General features: G+C 38.6%; 1 protein-coding gene and 1 long non-coding RNA gene across 6 annotated transcripts in view; one reads left to right on the forward strand and one right to left on the reverse strand.

Moving 5' to 3' along the window:
* RBPMS (RNA binding protein, mRNA processing factor) overlaps window positions 1-27,897 on the reverse strand; it is a 188,378-nt gene that overhangs the window by 147,372 nt on the left and 13,109 nt on the right. The window lies entirely within an intron of this gene.
* Window positions 268-27,257, forward strand: LOC143669904 (uncharacterized). Of its 2 annotated transcripts, XR_013169113.1 has the most exons (3): window positions 1,024-1,451; window positions 23,672-23,792; window positions 27,032-27,257. It is a non-coding gene; the product is annotated as an uncharacterized LOC143669904 (long non-coding RNA). The 2 variants fall into 2 exon arrangements; XR_013169114.1 differs by lacking the exon at window positions 23,672-23,792 and having other exon boundaries at window positions 268-1,451.

Here is a 27,897-nt window from a genome sequence, read left to right on the forward strand (position 1 = left end):
CCTACTTGGAACTCAGTTTCCTCCTTTGTAAGAGAAGAAAAGGCCAGACTAGTGAAGATTCTTTCATATCTAAAATATTATTACATTTATATGACTTTAGAGCAACATCTCTATCCTGCCTGCAAATAAAAAACACTAAGGAAAGAGCTCCTTCACTGACATTCTTTGTATTTTATTTTAGTGTTTCTTAAAGATTTCTATAAGGTTGTATTATGTTGTTAGTGGGGCTAAAGTTGGTGGTGAACCATTAAACTCCCCAATGCTTGCTGGGATTGCTTTGAAAAGTGATTTGAAAAACACAAGATTTTTTTTTTAACTTTTTTTAATTGTAAAATATAAATATACAAGGCAAAGAAAGAGGCAATATTTTTCAAAGCACACTTCAATAAGTAGTTACAGAACAGATTTCAGAGTTTGTCAGAGGCTACCATTACACCTTATCAGAATTTTTCTTCTAGTTGCTCCAAAACACTGGAAGCTAGAAAGAATATTATTACAGTGATTCAGCAGCTGTACCCATTTGTTAAATCCCATTTTCTCTGTTATACCTCCTGCTTTACTCCTTTGACCCTTCTTTCAGTCTACAGGGATCTTTGGGCAATGCCTGAAACATGAAAATGTTGAGAAGAGGTACCCACACTAAAGAACAGGGGACGTAATTAATTGAAAATGTTGGAAAGGCTGGTCCCTCTGAGTTTCAGGATTTAGCTGACCTAGGAATCCTCAGGGAATTATATGTTCCAGGAAGGCAAACTAGTGGATGAAACCTTTACAGAGTCTCAAAACCAATATTTTTTAACACATTTAAATCATAACATTAAAATAGTGTACACTCTATTCCCTACCCCATTTAAAAAGGAAAAAAAAGCATTATATTCCCACAGCCCCTACCTGTAAATGACTTAAAGCCCTCAAACAGATGCAGTTAATAATTACACAAATAAAATGGATGGTAGATTGTAGAAAGAATGGCCTACCAAAGCCTCTGTGGGTGCCCTAGCTTTATTCATTTGATCTGTACTGGGATTTAAAACTTGGAGATACAGAATCAGCTAAATGTCTGTAAATCTAAATAATGCTTAAGAGAGCAATTTTCCCAAAGCTAGAATACAGGGCAAAGTCCAAATGTGAATCCTGGTAGTCTTACCCTATAGCCCTCTTGTTTAAACTCTGCATGGAAAACATATCTAGCACCTAACACTGTGTTAAGTGATCAAAGATGATTAAGGCAAGCACTTGGTTTACAGGTGGTAGAGTCAGCCAAACATGAAAAACAATTACAACATGATATTGTGTGCTGTAACAGAGGCCTTTGAAAATTGCTATGGAAACACAGAGGAGGAGTGAGAGGCTGCCAGGGAGCTGTGCACTGAAAGATGAGCAGGCATTCCTGGGGCGGAGGGAGAATGCACAGGCATTCCAGAGAGCAGCACGTGCCAAGGTACACAAAGGTGAGTGAGTGCAGGGAATTCTGTGGAGCAGGAGGGGAGGAGGAGATAGGGCAAAGGCAATCTAGCTCACTGAGGTCCTTTTGCACCAATTCTTGTTTGGCTAGCAGCGCTAGAAAGCAGGGTCTGCCTCCTAAAGTGATAATAATAATATCTGATGGGAATTTGAGGGAATGTTTATCCTTCGCTTCTGAGGTTCCCTTCCCCAGAGTCAGGAAGACTTGGGAGCTGATAGAGAGGGGAGCGAGAATATAAAATTAGCTGAATTTTAGAGCCCAGGCATCTAGGATGGGACACAGAAGGGGGAGAAGGGGCAGATCCATGATGATCTGCCATACACTCTAAAACCTATGTTAGTGAGCCTTAGCAGGTTGTGAGGAAAACATGGTGCGTGTGTGTATGTTTTCTAGGGAGAGTAGGTTTCATCAGATCAAAGGGATCAATGACTCCTAAAAACATTAACAATTACTGCTTCACCATGCAACTTATAACACATGGACACAGTAAGTGAAAAATCACTGCCAGCAAAATGAGAAAGTCCTCTCTCATTCTCCCTCTTAGGCATTACCTGAAACTGTGACAAACACTTTAGCCTTAGACTGTTCAAAAGGCCTTTATGATCTGAGATAGCAATGTTTGTCTAACTTTATTCAAGTCATATTATGCAAGCCTGGACCTGTTCAGGACCCCGAATGTTCATGATTTATGGATAAGGCAGAAACCTTCCAATTTGTAATCTAATTCTCCAAAGGAGAGCCTTCCCTCTAAATGGTGAAAAAAAGGGAGAAATAAAAGACGCAGATCCATAGGCCAGGTACTTAATTAACTTCTCTAAACTAATATTTAAAAGAAAACTTAAAATAAGCCACACTTCACAGAAACTCACTTTAATTTTCTACCACAAGATTAAAAGGATGACTGCCCCCTGAGGAAAAAGAATCTCCAAGGAGTCTAAATATAAGGAAGCTTACTTATAGGTAGGCAGTTTTGGCTACTGGTGGACATGAAAATATGTCACCATCATTGCGTCCCTGGCATGTGAACATAACATTATTCTTCTGTTGCTGGATTTCGCTCTACCACTGCTTAGCTTCAGGCTGGTCATCTTTTAAGTAGTTCAAGAGTCAAGAACATATAAGTCGAGGATGGTCCAAAATGGCAGCTTAGTGAGGTGTGGGATTTAGTTCATCCTCTAGAGCAGCTAATAAATAGCCAGGAACAGTAAAGAACAACTGTTGGGGCCACATCAGTGACCAGACACACAGCATACACCAGTCTGGACAAGCTGGACTGGTTGTGATCCCACCCAGAACCGTAAGTCCCCCAAGCCATGCAGCCAGCACCCCTCCCCCACAGGCTGCTTCCCAGTGGGGGAAGGAAAGGGACTTTACTAGCAGCAAGGGGCTGAGAGCAACCAAGCTCCAATTGTGGAATTAATTAACAAATTCTGACTACTAAAAATGGCCCTAGCTCAGCTGAACCTCAAGTAAAAGCTGAGGTTGCTGGTTTGTCCCGGTGCAGAGGGGACAGGGCTGACAGAAAAAAAAAAAAAGAGTTTTTTTTGGATCAGACAGCACAAAATACTTGAAGGAAAGGAGGGGGCACATAGGACCTGGAGATACACAGAGCAACATACCAACTTAAGCTCTTGATTGGCAAACCCAAGGAATGGGGGTCCTGCTCTGAAAAGGACTTTTTTTCTTTTCTTTTTTGTGGCTGGGTATCTATGGCTTGACTGCTCTTTGGATACAACTGCAGGACTTCTCGGGCTCCAACTGCCCCAGGCAAGAGTGGAATTGAGCTTGTCTAAGAGCTTGTCTGGAGGCTGTGCCTCCCCCAGGAGAGGGGTGGGGCCCAGCTCAGGTGGAATCCCTCCCTCAAGAAATTCAGATCCCAGGCTCTGGAAAAATGAAGCAATTAAAACCAGCCTACAACCTCTCTTCTTTGTCTCCACCACGCCCCAGCAGGAAGAATCTGCTGAAGTTCAAGGTATTGTATCACTTTATGCTGGTGGGACCCGCAAGCAGACAAGTGCCACATACTGGGCAGGATAGGAAAAACAGAGTCCAGAGGCTTCATAGGAAAGTCTTTCAACCTGCTTGTTCTCACCCTCAGGGAAACGGACACAGGTGACTCTTTCCTCCTGAGAGAAGGCCAGTTTGGGTCTGGGAAAATCTGACTGGGGCCTATAATACCTAAGTACACCCTCCTTAATGGGGGGGAGGTGGGGGAAGGCACCATACAGGTAGAGCAAGAACAAGAAAACAAAAACTCAAAAATTCTGATCTGTTAAACAAAACCTAAGCTAGAGGTCTAGAATAAGCTAAACTGAACATCAAAGAACAGATAGAAAACAAAGTCATCCAGCAAGAAAATTCTAGGTAAAAGTGAAAACAATCTCCAGAATAAATTAATTAAGGAAATTAAATGTGTGGACATCAGCAAAAAATAATAAATCATACTAGGAAAACTGAAGATATAACCCAGTCAAAAGAACAAACCAACAATTCAAATGAAATACAGGAGCTGAAACAATTAATTAAGGATGCTTGAAAGACATGGAAAACCTCAAAAAAATCAAATCAATGAACTGAGGGAGGATATAAAGAAGGCAAGAGATGAGCAAAAAGAAGAAATTGAAAGTCTGAAAAAACCAATCATAGAACTTATGGGAATGAAAGTCACAGTAGGAGAGATGAAAAAAACAATGGAAACCTACAATGTTAGATTCCAAGAGGCAGAAGATAGGATTAGTGACTGGAGGATGGGACATTTGAAATCCAGCAAGCATAAAAAAATATAGGGAAAAGAATGGAAAAATATGAGCAGAGACTCATAGAATTGAATGACAACATGAAGAGCAGGAATATATGTGTTGTGAGTATCCCAGAAGGAGAAGAGAAGGAAAAACACTAATGGAGGAAATTATCCCTGAAAATTTCCCAACTCTTATGAAAGACTTAAAATTACAGATTCAAGAAGTGCAAACAGAATAGATCCAAACAGACATACTCCAAGACACGTACTAATCAGAATATCAGATGTCAAGGAGAAAGAATTTTGGAAGCAGCAAGAGAAAAGCAATCCATCACATACAAGGGAAGCCCAATAAGATTATGTGTAGATTTCTCAGCAGACACCATGGAGGTGAGAAGACAGTGGTATGAGATATTTAAGATACTAAAAGAGAAAAACTGCCAACCAAGAATTCTATATCCAGCAAAGTTGTCCTTCAAAAATGAGGGGGAAATTAAAACATTTTCAGACAAAAAATCACTGAGAGAATTTGTGACCAGAGACTGGCTCTGCATAAAATACTAAAGGGAGCACTAGAGACAGATAGGAAAAGACAGGAGAGAGAGGTGTGGAGAAAAGTGTAGAAATGAAGACTATCAGTCAAGGTAAAAAGAAGAAAAATTAGATATGACAATATAAAATCCAAAAGGCAAAATGGTAAAAGAAAGTACTGCCCTTACAGTAATAACACTAAATGTTAATGGATTAAACTCCCCAATCAAAAGACACAGAATGACAATGGATTAAAAAACAGGATCCATCTATATGCTGTCTACAGGAGACGCATCTTAGACCCAAAGATAAACATAGGTTGAAAGTGAAAGGGTGAGAAAAGAGAATTGATGCAAACAAAAATCAGAAAAGAGCAGGAGTAGCTATACTAATATCCAACAAATTAGACTTCAAATGTAAAACAGTTAAAAGAGACAAAGAAGGACACTTGTGTTAATAAAAGGAACAATTCAACAAGAAGACATAACAATCATAAATATCTATGCACCGAGCCAGAGTGCTCCAAAATACATGAGGCAAACACTGAAAAGAGAAATACATCTACCATAATAGTTGGAGACTTCAATTCCCTGCTCTTATTGATGGACAGAACATCTAGACAGAGGATCAATAAAGAAACAGAGAATTTGAATAATACAATAAATGAGCTAGACTTAACAAACATTTATAGAATATTACATCCCACAACAGCAGGATACACCTTTTTCTCAAGTGCTCATGAGTCATTCTCAAAGATAGACCATATGCTGGGTCACAAAGCAAGTCTCAATAAATTTAAAAAGATTGAAATCATAAAAAACACTTTCTCAGATCATAAAGGAGTGAAGTTGGAAATTAATAATAGGCAGAGGGCCAGAAAATTCACAAATATATGGAGGCTCAATAACAAACTCTTAAACAACCAGCGGGGCAAGGAAGAAATTACAAGAGAAATCAGGAAATATCTCGAGGCAAATGAAAACACAACATATCAAAATTTATGGGATGCAGCAAAGGCAGTGCTAACAGAAATTTATTGCCCTAAATGCCTATATCAAAAAAGAAGACAGAGCAAAAACCAAGGAATTAACTGTTCACTTGGAAGAACTAGAGAAAGAACAGCAAACTAACCTGAAAGCAAGCAAAAAGTAAGAAATAATGCAGATCAGAGCAGAAACAAATGAAATTGAGAACATGAAAACAATCGAGAAAAATCAACAAAAGCAGAAGTTGGTTCTATGAGAAAATCAGTAAGACTGATGGACCCTTAGCAAGGTTGGCAAAAAGAAGAGAGGATGCAAATAAAATCAGAAATGGAAAAGGAGACCTAACCATTGACCCCACAAAAATAAAGGAGGTAATAAGAGGATATTATGAACAACTTTATGCTAATAAACTAGACAACATTGATAAAATGGACAATTTCCTGGAAAAGCATGAACAACCAACACTGACTCAAGGAGAAATAGATGACCTCAACAAGCCAAACACAAGTAAAGAAATTTAATTAGTCATTAAGAAGCTCCCAAAAGAAAAGTCTAGGACCAGATAGATGGCTTCACATGTGAATTCTATGAAACATTCCAGAAAAAATTTGTACCAATCCTGCTCAAACTCTTCAAAAAAATTGAAGAGGAGGGAAGGTGACCTAACTCATTCTATGAAACCAACATCACCCTCATACCAAAGCCAGACAAAGATACTACAAGAAAAAATAATAATAATAACAGACCAATCTCTATAATGAATATAGATGCAAAAATCCTCAGGAATATTCTTGCAAATCAAATCCAGCAGCAAATTAGAAGAATTATACACCATGACCAAGAAGGATTCATCCCAGGTATGCAAGGATAATTCAACATAAGAAAATCTAACTAATGCAGTACACCATATCAACAAATCAAAGCAGAAAAACCACATGATCATCTCAATTGATGCAGAAAAGGCATTTGACAAAATTCAACATCATTTTTATTGAAAACACTTCAAAGGCTAGGAATAGAAGGGAATTTCCTCAACATGATAAAGGGAATATATGAAAATCCCACAGCAAACATCATTCTCAATGGGAAAAGACTGAAAACTTTCCCCCTTAGATCAGGAACAAGACAAGGATGTCCACTATCACCATGTTATTCAACATTGTGTTGCAAGTTCGAGCCAGAGCAATTAGACAAGAAAAAGAAATACAAGGCATCAAAATTGGAAAGGAAGTAAAACTCTCACTGTTTGCAGATGACATGATACATTATGTCGAAAACCCCGAAAAATCCACAGCAAAACTACTAGAGCTAATAAATGAGTACAGCAAAGTGGCAGGTGACAACAGTAACATTCAAAAATATGTTGTGTTTCTATATACCAGTAATGAGCAATCTGAGGGGGAAATCAAGAAAAAAAAAATTCATTTACAATTGCAACCAAAAGAATAAAATATTTAGGAATAAATTTAACTAAGGATACAAAAAACCTATACAAAGAAAACTACAAGAAATTGCTAAAAGAAATCACAGAAGACCTACTAAATAAATGGAGGGGCATATCATGTTCAGGACTGGAATGGAAGACTAAATATAGTTAGGATATCAATTCTACCTAAATTGATCTATAGATTCAATGCAATACCAATGAAAATCCCAAAAAGTTACTTTTCAGAAATAGAAAACCAATAACCAAATTTATCTTGAAGGGCAGAGTGCCCTGAATAGCTAACAATATCCTGAGAAATAAAATGAAGTCGGAGGTCTCACACTATCTGACTTTAAGGTGTATTATGAAGCTACAGTGGTCAAAACAGCATGGTACTGGCATAAAGATAGATATACTGACCAATGGAATTGAATAGTGTTCAGATATAGACCCTCTCATCTATGGACAATTGATCTTTGATAAGGCAGTCAAGCCAACTCACCTGGGACAGAACAGTCTCTTCAATAAATGGTGCCTAGAGAACTGGATATCCACATGCAAAAGAATGAAAGAGGATCCATATCTCACATCCTATACAAAAATTAACTCAAAATGGATCAAAGACCATTAGCTCTAAGACCATAAAACTTTTGGAAGAAAATATAGGAAATATCTTAGCAATCTATAATAGCAGGCAGTTTCCTAGATCTTACACCCGAAGCACAAGCATTGAAGAAAGAAATAGATATATGGGAACTCCTCAAAATTAAACACTTTTGTGCATCAAAGAACTTTGTCAAGAGACAAAAAAGACAGCCTACACAATGGGAGACAATATTTGGAAACATATATCAGATAAGAATCTAGTATCCAGAATATATAAAGAGATTGTTCTACTCAACAACAAAAAGACAAACAACCCAATTACAAAATGGGTAAAAGCCTTGAACGGACATTTCTCAGAAGTGGAAATACAAATGGCCAAAACGCACATGAAAAGATGCTCAACTTCTCTGGCTACTAGGGAAATGCAAATCAAACCACAATGAGATATCACCTCACACCCAGCAGAATGGCTATTATCAATAAAACAGATAACGACAAGTGCTGCAGAGGATGTGGAGAAGGAGGCACACTCATCCACTGTTGGTGGGAATGTCAAATGGCGCAACTGCTATGGAAGGCAGTTTGGCGGTTCCTCAAAAAGCTGAATATAGAATTGCCATATGACCCAGCAGTACCATTGTTAGGTATCTTCTCAGAGGACATGGAGGGAAAGGACACAAATGGACATTTGCACACCAATGTTTATAGCAGCGTTACTTACACTTGCCAAGAGATGAAAACAGCCCAAATGTCCATCAACAGACAAGTGGCTAAACAAGCTGTGGTATATACATGCAATGGAATATTATGCAGCTGTAAGACAGAATAAAGTTATGAAGTATGTAACAACAGGATGGACCTTGAGGACATCATGCTGAGTGAGATTAGCCAGAAACCAGAGGACAAATACTGTATGGTCTCACTGATATGAAGTAACATTAATGAATAAACTAGGAAAATTCCAGCTAAGAACAGAGACCATCAGGAGATAGAAATAGAGGAGATATTGGGTAATTGGAGCTGAAGGGAGACAGATTATGCAATAGGACTGATTGTAAAAATTCAGAAATGGATAGTACAATACTACTTAACTGTAGTACAATAGTGTTAGTACACTGAATGAAGCTGAATGTGAGAATGATAAAGGGAGGAGGCCTAGGGGCGCAAATGAAATCAGAAGGAAAGAAAGACAATAAAGACTGAGAAGTATAATCTAGGAATGCCTAGAGTGTATGATGATAGTGACTAAATGTACAAATTAAAAAATGTTTTTGCATGAGGAAAAACAAAGGAATGTCAATATTGCAGGGTGATGAAAATTGACGGTAATTCGTATTTTAAAACTTTAACTTATGGGTAAGACTAAAGCAAAAAAATGTTTATATGGTACAAAATTTATATTTTGACTCATGCATCCCCTAATATAATTTATATAGACAGTTTAATTGAACACCATAAGTACATGGAACCTTGAGTAGGGCATGAGATGTTTGTCCAGAGTGATGCCCTAGTTAATGCCAGAGTGATTTGAACAGTGAATAAAAATGTATTTGCAAAGTCCCATTGGGGGAATGGTGAGAAAGGGGGAAAATTCAACTTTCCCCCACTTGGAGAAGGCCTGATATTCTCGCAAGCAGTGAGGACCACAAAATCAACAGGCCGAATCCTCAGTCTTGAGGTTTGTTCATATGAAACTTATCCCCACAAAGGACAGGCTAAGCCTACTTAAAATTAGGCCTAAGAGTCACCACCAGAGAACCTCTTTTGTTGCTCAGATGTGGCCTATCTGTCAACCAACATGGCATACAAACTCACTGCCCTCCCCTCTTCTGTGTGGGACATGACTCCCAGGGGTGTAAACCTCTCTGACAATGTGGGACAGAAATCCTAAAATGAGCTGGGAGTCAGCAACAAGGGATTGAGAAAACCTTCTTGACTGAAAGGGGAAGAGAGGAATGAGACAAAATAAAGTGTCAGTGGCTGAGAGGTTTCGAACAGAGTCAAGAGGTTATCCTGGAGGTTATTCTTACACATTATATAGATATCCCCTTTTTAGTTTAAGGTGTTTTAGAGAGGCTAAAGGGAAGTGCCTGAAACTGTAGAGCTGTGTTCCAGTAGCCATGTTTCTTTAAGATGATCGTATAATGATACAGCTTTTACAAAGTGACTGTGTGATTGTGAAAACCTTGTTCTGATGCTCTTTTTATCTATGGTATAGACAGATGAGTAAAAACATATGTATTAAAAATAAATAAATAATGGGGGGACAAATATTAAAATAAATTGGGTAGAGGAAAACACTAGTAGTCAATGAGATGGAGGGCTAAGGGGTATGGTATGTATGAGTTTTTTCTTTTTATTTCTTTTTCTGGAGTGATGTAAATGTTCTGAGAAATGATCATGATGATGAATATACAACTATGTGATGACATTGTGAGCCAGTGATTGCACACCAACTATGGAATATTCATACATTAAGAATGTCCACATTTGTATGTTGATTGGTTTTATTAATAAAATTTTTTAAAAAAAGGAATATGTACATCCCTTTTCTTGAGACAGTAAGAAAAGCCTTCGGGTACGTGGCATGCTCCAGGCAGCAAGAAGTAGAGCGATTAAGAACACCAATGCTGCAGTTAGCCTCTGTCTGGGTTCAAATATTGCCTCTATCACACGGAAGCTGTGAGCTCAGGCACCCTATTCAGCCTCTCTCTGGCTATGGTTCTTCATCTGTTCAATGGGGAGAAGGCTTGTACTTCCTTATAAGAGTGTTATGAGGACTCGATAAGTTAATGCTTGAAAAATGTACAGATTGGGCAGGACACAGTGGCTCAGCAGGCAAGAACACTTGCCTGCCATGCCAGAGGACCCAGGTTCGATTTCCGGTGCCTGCCCATGTATAAAAAAAAAAAAAAGAAAGAAAAATGTACAAATTCTTACTAAAATTCCTTGGTTAAGGAAAGTAGCTATTTCAACAAAACTGGGATAGAAAGAAAAAACATGTTCAGTGTCAGGCTAATATCCAGAGTTAACCTGTCAAAACACCAAAAAGAAAAGGAAAAAGAAAAAAAATTACTATAGTGCAAACAGTTTCATTGTCAATGTAAGGAAAAATATAAAAGATAGAGAAAATGTTCTAATTTTCTCTAGATCATCATCATCTAGATCCAAATGTTCTAATGGATCGTGATGATGAATGCACAACTATGTGATGATGCTGTGATGATTGTATACGTTGGATGCATTGTATGGTATGTGAGGATAGCTCCATAAAATTGAATAAAAAAAAAGATCGGGAAATCAAATAAGTGTGAAGAACTATTTATGGAGTGCCTACCACATATTAATTACTCTGCTAGATGTAAGAAATAAAGAAAGTAAACTTTAACATTATTCTACATATAAAATACACATTTAAATCATAACTGCAAAGAATAGTAACAGAACAGGGCTCAGGCTTATATATACTGAGGAACTTGATCTTAACTTTTGAAAGAAGATAGAAATGTCTACAAAAGTAATAATGAAGTAAAGAGTTAATGTTTAAAAATGGGCTAACACCAATGTCTGTGTGTGCATGTGGATATGTATCTTCTGGAAAAATATACTGCAAGAATGTAAAAAATTTTGGAAATAGAAAATCCATGTTTCGAAGGACATATAGTACAGTAAAATAATTGTTACTGCTAGCATTTCAGGCTCTTTTATTAGCCATGAACTGTGCTTTGAAGTTTACTATGAAGTAAAAGTAATAGTTACTGTTAGAACCCAAATGCTATACCAGACACTGTGCCACATATTGTTTTACATACAATATCTTTTAATCCTCACAAAAATGCCGTGATATAGTCATGATTATTATCACTCTCTTATGGCTATGAGACTAGTTATAAATCCAAAAGAACCACACACGTTAAGTAACCAGTTTATAAGTGAATTTTCATCCTTACGAAGCTGGCCTTATTGACCGATCATTCGATAGTCTGTCCTCATTACATTTCTCAATGGTATCCTTTTTCTAACAGTAATAACGACAACTTTCTACTTGTGCACGCTATTTAACTTCTATTGGGGCATTAGATCTACAATCATGGCTACGGTCCACATCACTCCCCTACTTTGTAGATTTTCTTATTCCCTACTTACACAGGAAGAACTGGTTTCAGAGAAATTAAGTAACTTGCCCAAGATAATACAGCTAATAAGTGGCAAAGAAAGTCTAGGCAATCAGGATTCAAAACAAATATGGCTGGCTGCAAAGCCCATGCACTTAGGCATGAAGAAATAAAAAGTTCATCCACTCGGATCTGCTGAGTGCAGATCCAGCTTAAAATGCCTTCACCATCAGGCTTTTCTTCCCAAGAGGAGGAGCCTGCCCTCTTCTCAACTGACCCATGTGGCTTATCTCGGACAAACTTTATACTAAGATTTACTCTTTCCAGGATGTCTCCTAGCCCCTGGCCAATCTATACCACATTCTTTGGTCCAGATGAGCATGAGTGGACCTGGGGCAGTCTTTGCACTGGGAGACCTGAGATATAAGCAGAAATGAAGGATTAAAGGAGGAAAGAAAAGGGGAAGGAGAGAGTAAAGAAGAAATAGAAGGGAAACGGTTGATTGTCCAACAGTAGGTTTTCCCTAAGCCCCTTGAAGCCACACACACTTTGGAGAATAAGCACAGGCCTAATCCAAGATTTCTCCCAGGCTTCCCATTCCAAACCAATCCTTACCCAGTGCCCCTAGGCTGCAGCCAGGCAACCAGGCCCCACACACACAAAGAGGAAAGAGGTGCCAAGCCCTGCCAGACAGGTCTTCAAATGAAAGCGGAACTGATGACCTATAAATATCCACAAGGTGACGGGACACATGAACAAAGAGATAAGGGCCAAATATTACAGATGTTTGAGAGTCTGGCTTTCCTGTCTGAGGATGAATAAAAAAGGAGCCCTGGTAAGACTGTTGGACAGGGAGGCTAGGCTGGGAAACCAGATGATAAAGCCCAAGAGGATTCAGCACCCACGGTAACAGGCTCTAAGCCCCGGCCAAGCAGCTCTTCTTTGCTATTCCCACGGCAGCAGACGGCCAGGGCACAGACGTGGTACCTTTCAGGACCTGGTTCTCAACCCTGCTTTGCAAAGGTGAAGTTCAAAGACAGATGGTCTCGACAAAATGAAAGATGACTGCAAATAAGGAAGTTTCTATACTAACTAAGATAAACTGAGCGTCCCAGCTCACAAACAGAAGGCATAACAAACTTTATTGAAAACTCAATTGTGCTTCAGTAAAACAGACCAATTCAATGTCAATCATTAAGAAACTGTGCTATTTCTCTCCTTTTGAAAAAGGTACATTTAAAAATTTCTTTTTAATTGTAGTAAAATACTCATAACATAAAAACCATTTTAGCCACTATAACTGAACAATTCTTTGACATCAAGTATACTGATAATACTGTGCAACCTTCATCACCTCTATTTCCAGACTATTTTCATGATCCCAAACCAAAACTTGTACTCATTTAGTAAGAACTCCCCCATTGCCTGCTCCCACCACCCCTGGTAACAGCCATTCTGCTTTCTGTCTCTGTGAATTTGCTCATTCTAAGTATATCATAGAAGAGAAATCATACAATGTTGGTCCTTTTGTGCCCAGCTTATTTCACTCCACATAATGCCTTCAAGGTTCTTCCATATTGTCTCATGACCAGCATCGCACTTCTTTGACTACATTTTTACCATGACGGCCTGAGTGGGATTAGGTCCTGCTAACATAAGGAACAAATGAAGACAATGAGCCCATCTGGAAGGCTTTCTGAAATCTTACCTTCAGACAATTTTTAAACATTTGTTCAGAAATAAACATTTGGGTTTCTCTTACTCATTGTTAAATTCCTATGAAGGAAGTGCCATGGAACACTCTCGTGCCTAAACAAAGGCCAGATACGTGTAATTTAAAATAACAGTAGATGATCCCATAAACTTCTGTGTCTAAAAACCTTCCCTCAATTCCCTTCCCAGTTTTCACTTCATTCTGATCTGTCATGGCATTAACCTTTTCTAACCTTGTGTTTAATCTTTCCATGTGCTGGGCACATAGTAGGTAACTTGTCGGCTTAAAAAAAGATAATTTGTTAGTTGTGCTTTCAAATATAATAATTCTAAATACAGTATTTGGCTATAACATCTATACTTTAAGGAGATCGTAATGTGAAACGCACAAATAACACACAAAGCAACAAAACACCAAGTCCATGAAAACATCACCAGAGAGTAGTCAAACAATTCCTTCCTTTTCTTTAAGACATTTACTGGAAAAAAATTTATTGTTGCAAATTTGCCCATCTAAAACGAAAGTTAAATTAGCCTGGGAGCTTCTGCGTGGTAATGATTGTCTTTGAGCAGGAAGCTGGTGAGTCTGTGATTAAACGTGTTTCCCCCTTCGCTCCACCCCAGATGCTATCAAATGTGCTACAGGAGTCTCTGCAGCTGACCAAGCTCCCACCACGCTCAAAAAAAAAAAAAAAAAACCCTAAGGAAAACAAAAACAAATTTCCACGCAAATAACTACACACAAATTCTAAACCCCCTCTGATCCCTGCACTCTGCACTCTTCACTCCTCTTCACAATTCAGCACAAATTTAAAGCATGGGAGAAAAATAATTCAAAAGTCACCATTTTCATGACTTAAATCAGAGAAACATTTTGAACTTTTAACTCTCAATGACAATTCATGCCAAATTTCAAAATCATAACCTTTCTAATGAGTGTCCCCCCAGGAGGACACTCTGCCCTGCACCTCCAAAATCTTCTGCTACAGGAAAACACACAGAGGTTTACTTGTCAGATTTGCCTAGTATTTTCCTTTTAAGTCCTGGGAACGTCCAGGAAGTTAATTCCATGCATACATAATTTTCCAAAATATATTAATGCAATTTCGCATTATCTATCAAAAAATTAAATACATAAATTAGTCTCCAATCTTGCTCATACGTAATCAGTCCAGGAACAGTAACGGGTTTACTACACCAATACTAAGGAGTCAATAATGGGGTGGGGTGGGGGATAAAGAATATGGGGTGTTTTGGGTTTTCTTTTTTTTGTATCTGCTTTTTTCTTTTTGGAGCAATGAAAATAGTCTAAAATTGAGTGTGATAATGACTGTACAACTAAGTGATGATACTGTGAGACAGTGATTGTATACTTTGCATGGAGTATATGGTATGTGGATATATCTCAACAAAGTCTGCAGATGCAAAAAAAAACCTTCATTTATTCAGGTCTTTGGTGCCCTTCAGAATTACTGCTGCTAAGAATGGTATTTTTATCATTATGTTTTCAACTGGTACTGATTTCCTATACTAGTGTGTACATATACAGTATTCATATATTTATAAATAAAAATTGTGTATATAAACTATACAGTATACATATACTATAAAATAGATTATATATACACATAAACACACTCTAATGTAGATATACAGGCCTTTGAGTTTTACATGCTTATTTTGTATGACTACCTTATTGACGTTTGTTATTAGTTCAAAGTTTTCTCAACTAACATTCTTGTGCTTTTTAGACAAAATCACATTGACAACTTATAATGACAGCTTGGGCCAATCCTTAAAAAACAAGCAAAAGACTGGGAAAAATATTTCCAAAATATATTAAAGACAAAACTATCAATATCTGCAAAATACAAAGAATGCCTAGAAATCAGTAAAAAGACAACCTAACAGAAAAATAGGCAAAGAATATAAATAAGCAAGTCATTCAAAACTAAAAATAAGCCATAAACACATGAAAAGTTTAAACTGTTAATAATAAAAATGCAAATTAAAATTATGAAATACCTTCTTCCAGCAATTATTGCAGAGTAAGAAAAATAATAGCTAATATTAGAAAGGGTATGAAGAATTGGACAGCCTAATACCTCATTGATAGGACTGTAAACTGATGTCATTTTAGAGGGCAATTTTGTGTTATCTATCCAAAAAATTAAATACATATAATCCTTTTATCAAGAAATTCTACTTACATTAGACTTAAGTTCTATAGTTAAAGAGTAAATTGTAAGAAGGGTTATGGTAAAAATTATCTTCAAAGATTTCTTAAATTTCCCAACTCTGTGATTTATTCATTCAAATCCATATGGTTATACACACACACACACACAAAACACACACACACATTTTATTTACTGATGTACATCTATCATTAGCAACACCTATGCAAAATAAAATTTTACATTTTTAATTACATAAGAACATATATAGTTGATTTATAATTAGTTGAATCAATAAAATGGAGCTCTACTATAGTATTAGAAATAGCAGCACATGTGCCAAAGGATGCCTACTGCCATAGCATTTATTACAGCAAAACTATTAAATAACCCAGTCCTACAGCAGGAAAGGGTTAAATATATCGTGGTGCAGCCATACAATGAAATACTACATGACTGTTAAAAAGAAGCTACAGCTCTGCTGTATATACTGACATGAAAGATCTAAGATTTATTGTCAAGTTAAAAATAAAAAAAGGGAGCAAATCACTTGCATAGTATGTACAAAAAACACTTATCTACACGTAAGTATTTAAATGCACAGAAAAAATAAAAAATAAATAGATACATAGAAAATAGTCTGAAGGACTGCATTGTAAGCCATTAACTGGTTACATGTCTGGGACAGGGATTAGGATGAGAATAGGAGGTTTGAGGGGAAATTTTAATTGTTTGTTCTATTACTTCTGTATTGTTTATTTTTAGTCACAAGTACTTATTTCTTTGTAATTAAAGAAATTTAATTTTCTGGAGTGATACAAATGTTCAAAAATGATCATGCTGATGAATACATGACTATGTGATGACATTGTGAGCCACTGATTGGACACCATGTATGGAATGTTTGTATGTCAAGAATGTTTGTATGTTGGAAGTTTTTACAATAAAAATATTAAAAAGCAGACAAAAAAAATTAGGGGAGATGATCTCTCTATGGTTCTTTGCAACTCTCTAAAGTTTTTGAGACAAGTTTTGTGAGAAGGTTGCACATTGATTTCAGCCACTGATAATATCAGTTATCTGGTACTAACCAAGGAAAATTCATTGTGAGGTAGAGACTGTGAAGAAAAAAAGCAGAGATGGTGTCCAACAGCACCAAGTACTCAGATAAAAGCTTACCCAGTCATTGTGAAATATTTTGTTCTGTTTTATATAGAAGTAAAATATCTGAACTTTGCAGGGATCACAGACATAATAGATTTTACTGTATTCTTAAATTAAGTGAAAAGAACAAGCTTCCCTGACCAAAAGAAAAACAAATGAAAAACACAAACGTCATGAGGATAATCAGGGCAAAAGAGCATATGTGTAAGAGTCCAGAGCAAAGAGCATTCTATTTTCTATGGATTAACATCTTCACAAACATTAACTCCACTAATGGAAGGCCTTTTCTGCCCTTTATCATTTTGTTTAGTTTATTTCTCCAGGATGATGCAAAACAAATCCAAACGAAGCAGGGAATGTGGCCACTGTATATGCAGCTCTTCCAGCCTACATATCACCAGGATATCTTGAAACAATGTTCTCTATCAGCCTGGCTCACAGGGATTTCCCAATTTTGAAAATCCCACATTGCTATATAACATGACTTGGAGTGTTACAAAAGGGACTCATTGTGTTACATTAATGCAGCCTTATACACAGTAACCGTAAGTGTAGAGCTAATATTAAAACCAAATGCACAAACCTTAGTAACGTTTATTTTAGATGAAGCAATCAGATGTCCTCCCCTCTGGGCAATGTGGCTTCCTGCACAGTTCTCCCAAGGAGTTGTCTTTCACTCTTCAAGGTCCAGTGGAAAAGCAACCCCAAACACTTGCGGCAGGACTTCCCGGTACCAGGCACTGGACCAGGCACACCATGCAACCACTCTGCCTTGCAACACCCCAAGCAGTTAACTACACGTCCCTGCCCCAGGTTTTTCCACACACCCAGTCATTACACCCTTCCAGGAGCCAGGTCCATTCCCTATCTAGACCCTGTGTTCCCTGAATCCCATTCCCAGAACCAAGTGTCTGGCATGGTAGAAAATCAATATAAATGGTTACTGAATAAATGAAAAAAGAGGCTGGCACATTATTTGAGAAGTGAGTGAAGCTCAGTATGACCAGAGCATAAAGTCTGCAGGAGAAAGTGTTGCAGGCTGTCTGGGAAAGGGGCACACTCAAGGGTTTTCAGCAGAAGAATAAGAAAACACATTTTCACTTTTTTTGGAAGGTTACCCCGGAAGTACTGAAGGGAGGCAAGGATGAAGACAGGAAGGTAGCTGAGAGGCTGGTATGGCTTTGCTGGTGGCCTGATCTAGGTCAGCAGGAGAGAAGGTGGAGAGAAGTCAACAGATGTGAGAAATGGGGGGGCAGAATTGTTGGATTTGGCTATGGATTAGAGTACTTAGAGAAGGGAAGGGAAGAAGGCAAGAGTTGAGACCTGGGGAAGGGGACTCCTACAGTTGGAGAGCACAGCGGTGGAGTAAAGATTTGGTGGTAAGGACACTGAAATTAGTTCCTGGATGCTTAGCTTGAGGCACATGGGAAGCATTCCACTGGAGATGGTGAAGAAATCGGAAGTCTAAGCCAAAGGATGCCACCCTATAGGAGGCTGGAAGAGAATGAGAAATGAAGACCCAGGACACTCCTATTTAGACCAAGCCAAGGTGAAAAGGAGAGTGGAGAGGTGGAGTCACAGAGGAAGAGGAAAGTCCAGTGAGTATGGTACCCTGGAAGCCAAGGGGGGAACATCTCAAAAATAGAACAATCCAAAATGTAACCCATAAGTAGTGAGACGACAAAAGATTTTTGTTCCCTTCTTTATACTTTTTTGTCCTCTTCTAAGAGCTTCAATAAACATGCATTTTGTTATTGATCAGGGAAAAATTTCTTTTTTTTTTTTTAAAGAAAACTTTGCAAATATTTGTTAGGGTATCCCTGTAAATTAAAGTGCCACAAATAGGCTACCTATTTTGAGTTCTTTTTTCCGGGTCTGTTGATGGATTTGCACTGACCTATCTATGTACTCCAGCTTCGTGACCAACGACACACACACTGACCAGCCTGGAGGCTGAGCTACCCAAAGCAGAGCTGGCTGGTTGGCCCAGTGACCCTGGGTTCATTAGCAGGCTGCTCTGATCAAATGAGCTAACCAGCATCAGGCCCCGCCTGCTCTGTCCCATTTCCCACCACCACAAAAAGGCCAAAGTTCCTTAACTTTGCACCATTTCCTATAAACAAGAGATTGCCTATCAACCCTCACACATATGCAGGAAAGCAAAGGCTCACCAAAAATATTTGTTCATTGCCTCAAAATAGGAATTTTGTTTACTTACAAGCGTACCTGTCCTGGCAAACACAGGTATATCATTAATGAAAACGATGGTAACCCACTAAGCTGGCATGGATGGTTACAAATGACTCAATCCCTGTCGTTCTGAGGACTCTTAAAAAAAAAGAGGGAAGTATTATCAAAATACTTCCAAAGATCAACAAGAATATAAGAAATAATATTTTTACCTTCTACCCCTAAGTGCCAATTTGAAAAGATTTGTGTACCCTAGAAAAGCCATGTTTTAAATCCTAATCAATCTTGTGAGAGCAAGGGTTTATTCTAATCTCTATTCAGCACTATAGGTTGGACATTTGATTAGGTTATCTCCACAGAGATGTGACTCAATCAATTGTGGGTATTAAACTTGATTAGATGGAGACGTGTCTCCACCCATTCTATGTGGATCTTGACTCGTTTACTAGGATCCTATAAAAGAGACATTTTGGAGACAGTCCCTTTTGAGAGCGAAGAGAGTGTCATGGAACCATGACAGAATGATGAGAGAACCAGAGCCCACCAGCCAGCGATCTTTGGAAATAAAGGAGAACACCACCAGGGAGCTTCATGAAGCAAGAAGCCTGGAGGAGAAGCTAGTAGATGTCACCATGTTCACCACATGCCTTTGCAATGGAAAGAGAAACCCTGAACTTCATGGGCCTTCTTGAACCCAGGTATCTTTACCCTGGGTGCCTTAATTTGGACATTTTTATAGACTTGCTTTCATTGGGACATTTTCTCGGCCTTAGAACTGTAAACTAGCAACACGTTAAATTCCCCTTTTTAAAAGCCATTCTGTTTCTGGTATATTGCATTCCAGCAGCTAGCAAACTAGAGCACCCTATCTTAATGCAAAGAAACATTTTGGTACACTTTTACAGCAATCACTGTTAATGGGATCTTCTTGGAGCAGGATGTGAATGGCTAGCATTCTCTTCACTTTACAAATTAAAAACTTCAAAATATAGGATTAGTTTTACTTGATATTAGGGGATCCAGAAATAGATGATAGCTCTCCTTCCAGAGAGACAATAGGGATCAATTAGAGCAAGAGTGATTAGAAGAGTGCAGTCTGCTTTTAAAAAGGAACTGGCTCCAGACCCAACCTTGGGCTGCTCAAGAAACGGCAGTGGACAAAAGCATTTCATTGATGCCTTCAGAAGTCTGCAACTGCATAAATCTATATATCACTACCCTGACAACCAAGGTAGGAGGGAAAATCTCTAAGACTGGTTTTCAAACATGTAAATTTCTTTTCCGTTTGGAAAGAAATGCCCATTTCATGCAAGGAAAGCAAACAAACTTTTGTAAAAGTCTACACCTCACCATTTAATTCGCTGATTTTGGAGCACTGTTGGACTGCTATGTCTGCTACTATTATTTTTAAATACAGCATAAAACAGAGTGAATGTACTTCAAAGTAATTCTTAGGGTAAATAGCTTATCTTTCCAAAAACAAAAAAGGTAACTTTGATGTGAATATTTCTATAATTGGTTCTGAGAGGGTAAGGATCATGGAAAAGGGGTGCTAAAAATAGATGCAGTAAAGCTGGGGCAGGGGAGGGCTTATGAGGTTGGCACTAACAATTAGGAAGAAAAAAGTGGTATCTCCAGTATTAAAATAGGAAATCTGAGCCCATTCCGGGAACTGTCGTGGACTGCCACAGTCGTGTAGTCTCACTTGCTGGCCCAGCTTCCCACAGGCGTCTCTCAGCCCCAGTGGACGGCCTTATAAGGCAACTGTGCTCAGAGAGAAGATAAGAACACTGAGCACTTAACATTTCCAAAGGCCTCTGCAAATATTAAGTCATTAACTCTTACGTTATTCTGGGAGAGCCACTCTACCATCATTTTCAAAAAAGACTGGGGAAGAAACGGATACCTGATTAATTACAATCATTAATGGCAAGGTGGGTAAGCAGCTGGCAGTCACCCCTCAGACGCCTGTTTCGGGGCCAGGCATGCCTCAGTTTTGTCAGGAAAAAACGTTCCTAATAAATGAACAGGAAGGAGGGAGAGTTCCTCAACTTTGACAGTAAGTGAGGAACAGACTCCATCCTCGCCTCCCATGGGCTTTCTCTGCAAGATTCCAGTCTATGAAATAAAACTGAAACTTCTACTTAGCAGCCCAGGAAAGGAGCAAGAGGCAGGCAAAGGTCTGGAGTATAGACACATATAGGAGGATGTCAGATGTGCATTCCCCGAGTTTGCCCCTATTATCCAATGGGAAAGCATGTTCCTTTGTCTTTGGGAATACACTTAGCAACTGTGATTGCAGGAGCAGTGAGAAATATGATAGAAACCTATACAGTTCAGAGATTTAGTGGCCTCATTAGAGTGTAAAAATACTATTAAGAAACTTTCAATGGCATGGTCATCAAGTGTTTACTAAGGATCTATGCTGTATGATAGCCGTGACCAGGTACTGGAGATATAAAAGACCAGAACTTAATTATTATTTTTTAAAGCCCTTTAGAATGTAAGTTCCACAATGACAGGATCTTAGCTTTTTGCACAGATTTATTCCAACTGCCCACTATGTGCCTTGCACATAGATAAGTGTTCAATATATATTTGTTTAATGAACTGTCTTTTTAAAAAATGAGCTCAAGGTTTAAACACACATAAAGTTACACATGTAGAAATATACAAAAGAGTAAGTAAAATAGTAGGTACCCTATTCACGTGCTCAGTCAATAGCTGACATAATAGGTGGCAAGCCACATTGGCTAGGGTTAAGCCTGGAAGGAAAATGAAATGTAAACACATGGAGAGGATGGAAAAAAAACACTCCAAGCACCAGAAATTTAGGCCTTGGAGGTGGACCACTTTTGCAAGAACAGAGCAACCAAAAAAAGTGGAAACAATCCAAGTGCCCATCAACAGATGAATGGATAAACAAAATTTACATACATTCAATGAATATCATTCAGCCATAAAAAGGAACAAAGTATGGAACTTGTCGCTATAACATGGGTGAACCTTGAAAACATTAAAGTGAAGGAAGCCAGACACAAGAGGCTACACATTATATTATTACATTGATATGAAATGTCCAAAAAAGGCAAACCCATAGATTATAAATTAGCAGTTGCAGTGGCTAGGCGGAACATGAAATGGGGAGTGGCCACCAATAGATATGGGATTTCTTTTAGGGGTGATGAAAATGTTCTAATATTAAACAGTGGTGATGGTTACACACCTCTGAATACACTCAAAGCTGATGAGCTGTATACTTTAAAAGGGTGGATTCTATGGTATGTGAAGTATATCTAAAAACTACTATTTAAAAAAAGGACAGGGCATTATCACTATACTAGCTGCTGGGTGGAGGTTAAGGACTACTGGTAGATAGTGGGCACTAAGTTTGGAAATGCAGGTGAGGTCCTGACCATGCAAAGCTTTGGATGTGAACCAAGAAATAGCTACTATAACAATAAATGTGGTGGTGTATACATTTGTACAGTGTTTTATAGTCTGCAAAGCATTTTTTATATGCCAGATCCTTCGACTGAGGAGCCTCTGAATATTTTCAGGTTATGGAAAGTAGTGCCTTCAGGAGAAGACAAAGTATTCACTTCTACAGGTTTCTGAGGAAGCATGGCCCTGCTGACATCCTGACTGCGGACTCTAGTTTCCAGAACTGTCACAGAATAAATTCCTGATGTGTTAAACCACGTAGTTTGCAGTTCTTTGTTACAGCACTCCTAAGAAGTTAAGGAATGAACTAAAAGGGGGAGAGTTTATTGGGCCTCACATTTTTGTTTTAGAGTTCAGATCAGTGGGATAGGAGAGGTGGAAATGACTAGATCATGGTGAGTGGAAGTCAAAGAGCAGGCAGATTTTCTGAACTAGAGATGCTATGACTGCATGACTCACCTCCTTGACAAGAGGGTGCCTTGTTCCTTGAGGGTTTGGGCAAGTCCCATGTCTCGAATTCCTCTCTGTATAGAAGCAGGATCCTAAGGGGTACCAGGCTTTATAGATCTCTTGATGCCCTTGAAATAATCTCCAAACAGAGCGCTTCAGACTGTTGTAGAGATCCAGCCTAATAGGACAGATTCTACATCGAGTGCTTGCACTCAAGTCCAGGCTCTGCTATTTACTAGTGGTGACTGAGAAGAAGTTATTTAACTCTCTGGGCCTCAGGTTATTCACTTGTAAATCAGGGAGAATAAAGGTTCCTACATTGCAACTCATTAGGCTGTAGTGAAGATTAAATGAATCAGCATAGGGAAAGGAATATGAGCAGAGCCCGGACAAGGCAAAGCAGGTCCCCTGGTCACCCATCAACTACGGCTCTCACCCCAACTATACTTTTCCTCCATAGCACTTATCGCAGTTTGTAATTCTATATTTACCTGTGCTTATGGTTGCATAATATACCCTTCCCACTACCCTTTAAGTTCCAGGAAGGTCAAGGGCCATGCCTGCCTGTTTGCTACCCATTGTATGACCACGGCCTAATACAGTCAAGTTGGAATCTAATAAATATCTATGGAATGTCTGTATCCCTTACATGTTATCTTTTCAGTTTCCAAAACTCGGAGCCATGAAAACTGATAAACAAACAAAAAACATGCTATTCTGAATAAGCAGAATTAAGAAGCAAAGAAACACGTGCAGCTGTGGAGTATGCAACTTCATCAAGGGAGGTAAGGGAGAATAGTCACAGATAAAAATGCTGGCTAGTCTTAAAGTCCTAGTACCCAAAATGAGCGTAGAAAAAAAAAAAGAAAAAGGTTTGGTATATATTAGCAATGGGTTCTGCAGGCATCTAACTTTCTACCTAGACATACATCTATCACTTAGGGAACAGGACTGGTTGAGGAACCAATGACACTAACAAATGAAAATTCTCTAAAATAACCCCAAAACTCTATTATTCATTTACACATCCATTCATTCATTCAAAATTAACAACCAGATAAGGCTTCTCACTGCCCTATCCATATGCCACATCCATTCCTACTTCCAAATTTTTATATGATGGTAAAACTCTCCTATCCCAGTATCCATTTCTCTCTCTGATCTATTTAAATCATACCATTTCCTCAAGACCCATCTCTTTCTTCCACAAAGCCTGTTTTACTCTGGCCCACACTGTTCTCTCACTGAATTTCTAAGCTCCGTCTATATTACAGAATATTGACAATTTGTAGATCTTCTATTATTTGCCCTATGCTTCCTATAGATACATAAGACAGGAAATTGATCACTGCCTGGAATGACCACTGCCCAGAAGGTACAAGGCACCCCCAGCTTCACTGGTACTTCAAAAAGTACCAATGACTGCACCCCAGGGAAGTCAGACTTCTGCACCACTAATCAGTGTTCTCTCTGCCAATTCCTTCACCATCTGTCAGCCAGAATCAAGGAAAGGAGGCATGCTTTCATTTCAAAAAGAGTTTCCATTTCCTTTGAAAAAGGTGCTACTGTGCATATAAATTCAGCATTCCATGACCTCAATGGGAATATGCCCTAAAAATGCTGTTAAACACTAAAGGACATACAAATTCCTCAGATACATAACAATCAAGATGAGGCAAGACTGAGGTTTCCATTACATCTGCTCATTTCCTAGAGTCACACTCAAACAACATGTGTGTAGGCTTTGGGGAGGGCGCTGGGCTCCACGGGAATGTTCTGTTAACAATTAAGGAGGCTTGTGGGCTGGGGTTAATCACGACTGCCCTGCCCACATGGGGAGACCTGAGATCCACTCCTCAGACAGTACTGAGCTCTTGGTATGTTGTGGGCATCTGCAGTGAACACAGCCCTCCAGAAGGAAGAAAACGTCCTAATCGTCTGTCCTTCAGGCTAAGGAATACTCATGGCAGGTTCTACACTGGCGCTCCAGGACCCCCTCCTCAACTTGTAGGGGAGAAAAGGAATGTCCAACAGGTAGATGCACACCATATCCTATAACTGTATTTATAGGATAAATAAATTCCCTCTGAGCATGTCCTTGGCTTGCCATCCACCAAAACTTATGTCAAGGTAACTGAAGGGTCCAAGAGTATCTCTGGCCAACCATGGACAAGAAAAGCAGAGATGTGAAGATATACCCATCAGTTCTGACAAATGTTTCCACACTGCAACATCTCAGACATCAGGATGCATCTGACAATACAGTTTAATTGGCAGTGGTATTGCTTCACTTTACAAATGTTGGAACCGATTCAGTGAAATTCCATAGATGCACACCGAACAAGAAAGTATAGGCCTCATCTTCATACTTCAGATATTAAGTTAATGGGCAGCAAAATACATCAAGCACCTAATACCTAAGATCACAAAATCAGTACTCTTCATTGTGTTCAATGAACTCAAGGATGACATCTTTGGCAATTATCTGATAAGTATTCTAGTGTCTACAGCAGTATCAGAAACAATTCGGAGAGATAACTTGAAATGTAGGTCAAAAAAAAAGTCAATATGTAACATCCAGGTGCTGCAGAAATGAGACCAGAATATTCATTATGAATCACAGATAAAACGCACTTGTGGAAAAACTCCAAGGGAAGTTGCAACCTTTGAAATGTCTTTGAACTGTAGTGGCCAAGGATGCAGGAAGATGGAAACTGGGCCTGCTCACACTCCTGGTGGGAGTATAACTTAGTATAGTGTTTCAGAGGAGACTTGGCGATAAACATCAAATTGTCTTTTTAAAAAAGTATGCCTTTTGACCCAGAAACTCTGCTTTTGAGAGCTTAAGTAAAGGAAATCATTAAGGGTGTACACACAAATTGAGCATGGAGGAGGGACAGTTCAGTTTATGTCAGAGGCTGGAAACAAGCTCCATGCCCAATAAAAACGAACGGATGGAATACATTAAGGCACACTCATACTCTGGCATAGGATACAGAATTAAAAATGATGCTGCAGAAATTTATTCATTTCTGAATGAATGCATGCCAAAGGTATGCAAACATGCTTACAACATAATGTGAAATTTAAAAAAACACTAAAATAATATGATGTCATATTTGTTAAAACATGAGATTTATATTTTATGTCTGTGTGTAGGTACGGAGAAAAGGACATAAAAAAAGACACTAAGGTGTGAACACTGGTTGTGGGGGAGGGGTTGTAGACTGTTAATTTCCCTTTTTTTTCTTTTTGCTTACCTGTATTTTCTGGTTTTGTTTTGTTTGGGGATAATGTGCATAATGGGGTTTAACAAATGCAAAAATATCCCGGAGAAAATCTCTGCCCCACAAAGACGCTACCTCCTGCAGGAGGAGTGCCTATTATGAATTTCCAGTACAACAAAAGAATTGCATGAATATCCTAGAGATTTCCATAAAGGGAATACATCTCAGGGCTTTACAATAAGCCATGTGCTTATTCTTCATCCTATTCCTATCTGAGAACTCTGCTAACTCACAGATCTGCAAATTAATCCACTAGGGGTGGAGAGGGAGGTGAGGTATGTGTGGGGAACATTTCAAAGAACAGGATTGCAGTACCAACTTGGAAAACAGAATGGTTTCAGTACATTATTCCCCCTTTGTTTCATGGAGAGACTTCAGAGAGCAATGAATGTGTGGGAGGGTCACAGTCAAGGCCATGTCATCATCTTCTGCACTGAGCAGCACCCAAGCTTCACCTGGTCTGACTTCCTCACTGAAGAAGGGAACACAACACCTTTTCCATTGACTTCATGGTAATCTCACACCAAAAGGATTTAATCACGACAACCACAACAAGAGCAATTTTCACATAGGTTAAAGGCCTGTGGCTTTTTTTTTTTTTTTGGAAGGGAGATGAGAGGATAGTTAATGGTTAAAACTTTTAGGATGTATATTTGCCGAACTCACAATATTCCAAAGCCTGACAGCACTGAGAGTCCTTGTTTCCTCCCCACTGACTTTTTGTTTTTGTTTTTAAGATACCGAGTGAGCAGGCTGCGTGCACTATGACCAAATGGCAACAGATGCTGGTCTTGCAAAGGGCACGAAGTTTCCCTTTGATCAACTAAGAACATGGAGAGAATGGACTAACATTCCTGATCGGAACATTTCACTCGGATTCAAGCCTTCACCAGTAGTTAGGTGAATGTGAAGAGCTCTAGAAAAAAGGAGCTCCTGCACCCAATAAATAAATCAGACATACTACATTCCTGAGTCCATCTAGATGAGCAAGCAAACCTACATAAAGGGTCCCAGTTGTGAATATTTACTCCTCTTCACCATGCTTGGAAGGCTGGAACAGAAACACTTATCAGTGCAAAGAATGTCAGTGCTCTAAGTGTCACTATGTATGGATACTGCTTAGTAGTAAAGAGCTTAAATTTAGAGAGATAATCACTGGTGTTTGAAAATAACCGATACTTTAAAAATGAAAAAGATGCCAAATGTACACCATAGATTATATCCTCCAAATGAGCGTTAAGTCAGTATATATCTCCATATTTGTAAGTTACTAACTACTCCATCAACTTTTCTCAAATTAGAAGTGTTTAAAGATGTATTAACAAAATGAAAACCTACTAACACTTCAGACATTGGAATTTTCAATGAAAATAATCTTTCCCTAAAAATTTAGGAATTTACAATGATCACATCTCTTTTGAATAACGTGCCCGTCTTTTCATATTTAAGATGTAATTGTCCAGCACATTTAATATTCAAACAAAATCCTTTCATAATGGGATGGGAGAGGCAGCTCTAATCTTATCTCTGTCCGTTCTGATAAGTACCTAGAGCTCTGGAGTAAGTAAATCACCACCCACCCCAGCACAGGACTCATCAAACA

Source organism: Tamandua tetradactyla, chromosome 26, assembly GCF_023851605.1.
Source record: "Tamandua tetradactyla isolate mTamTet1 chromosome 26, mTamTet1.pri, whole genome shotgun sequence".
Taxonomy (NCBI): domain Eukaryota; kingdom Metazoa; phylum Chordata; class Mammalia; order Pilosa; family Myrmecophagidae; genus Tamandua; species Tamandua tetradactyla.